This window comes from Arachis ipaensis, chromosome B07, assembly GCF_000816755.2.
Source record: "Arachis ipaensis cultivar K30076 chromosome B07, Araip1.1, whole genome shotgun sequence".
Lineage (NCBI taxonomy): Eukaryota > Viridiplantae > Streptophyta > Magnoliopsida > Fabales > Fabaceae > Arachis > Arachis ipaensis.
In genome coordinates, this window is record NC_029791.2 from 921,522 (window position 1) to 923,826 (window position 2,305).

The following is a 2,305-nucleotide window of genomic DNA, read 5'->3' on the forward strand; positions in this document are numbered from 1 at the left end:
GTTAAAATATATATGTTTAAATGTAGTTAATTCTTGTTTAGACTTTTTTGTAATATAATAGATTAGAAATAAAAAAATACTTGTTTAGAATTTTTTGTAATAATATTAAAAATTATAGTTAAGTGGTTAACTGTTACTGTTATAATTAATTTTAAAAATTTAGGAATATATGCTTAAAAAAAATTAATTCATATACAACACAAACTCTCCGATTAGCTTCATCAAAAATTCAAATATTCCCTCCATGAAAAACGGACCCTCTGATTTGCTTTTAAAATTTTTCTCCCAAAGAAATCGCATGATCCGACTTCTTCACACCAAATCTGAGCAAAAGCGGGGCGGTCTCACAAATTGGTCTAGCACCTCTAACATCTATAACCAATTATCATTTGTACCCATAAAAGATATAGACGCTGACAAATATACCCATATAAGAATAAAACGACAATTGTAACCACAAAAGATGGCTTCTGTGTGTCAAGAGTACCCTAACAATTATCATTTTATTCTTATATGAATACATTTGTAAGTATCTGTATCTTTTATGGGTACAAATAGTAATTTATTCTATAATATATATTTCTATATGCAATGTTTGATTTTTCATATCTACTAACTTGATTATTGTTAAATATATATAAGAGGTCAAATGACTTATGCTAATCTTTCAATATTATTTTGAGTATTAACCAATTGTTTAACATTCAAACAGAGGAGCACAAAATCGACCTCAAATTCGTCAATTTTGGGATAGGCTATGATATAGGAGTAAGATCCAAAAGTCCAGTCATATTATACTTCATAAATCTTGAATATGTTCAATCAATAAATAAACAAATATATAGTGTTTGTGACACAGGATAATAATCCATTAGTGCAGCGTGCACCAGCATTTAATATTGCTTGAAGGTAGGTGCAGCAAGAATTAGTGCCTTAATGGGAACTATGATCAGTTATCATCAATTATTTTCTTGACTAGACTCTAATCTGCATCCACTTGTCAAGTTTCTATTTTCTTCTTGCAAGATACTTAACTAGTTAACTGTTTCTGTAAATGGTTCAGGACAGGGACGAAGCTTAGTTAAGATAAGGGAGCATAGCTCCCAAATTTTTGGTAAAAAAATTAGTAATATTTTTTCAAAAAATAAAAAATTAGTTCAATTGGCTCAAATATTTGCTATGACTTAAAATACCAAAATTTAATCTTTATTTTTTATTTTTATTACACAATAATTTTTAGTTTTAAATATTCAAAACATGTTGAATTTGGACTTAACTGAGTTTATTTGCATTTCGCAGCTCTCTATTCAATAAGCAACACTTTCTCTACCTTTGAGTTCAAATATAAAAAAATAGATATTTTTTATTTATGTAATTTAGTATTATTTTATATTTTACATTTTACTGTTTATTTAATTTAATTTTTTATATGATAAAAAATATTAGAATATTCAATAAATATGATATTATTATATTTGTATAAATTGATAAAAAAAATTCAATAAATATTATAAATTTTAATATTTGTCATTCTAACTTCTTTTTTACATATTTTATAGGATATATATTCAAATTTTTATATGAAATAATCACAAAAAAATCAAAGAATTGATACATTTTTAAAGAGGAAGGAGAACATATAACTTTTACAATATCAACAGCTGTAGATAGTTCTTCTATTTTAATGAATCACAAAAAAAAGTGAGATACAATCTCCAAAAGTTCAAAAAGTTGCATCTGATGAGTTTGACCTTAATTCTTTGGAACGAGACCCTGGAAAACGGCTTTAAATTTGGCAATATCACCCAAATCAAAGAGATGAGGTTAGACGAGTTTATCTTAAATGAGTCCATATCAAAAGCATCTGACAATTATCTTCTATCTGGCCCCTCTAAAATTTTGATTCAAGCTCCGCCACTGGATCAGGAACTTACCATAAATAAGAATTAAGAAAAATAAGAAAAAATCATATAAAATAAATAAGTCCTTCTTTTTAAAATATTTGCTATCAAGGCTACAAAACTACGCAAATTAACAAAATCACTCTTATGCAAAAGGTAAATTGGTAACAATGTGTTGGAAACTTGGAATTCGAATTTTTGTTATAGCTATATAAACTTATAAAAGGAATTCACAATAAGGTCTTTAAAAACTTAGTCTAATACAACCTCAGAATGAAAATATTTTTCTTTTTGATAATTAAAAAATATCTGAGTGAAGATATTTCAAATATAAACCATCATGGAGCATTTGAAGTTAGTAGTGCATGTGTGATAGTAACAACTGAAAAATGAAATAGACTAAT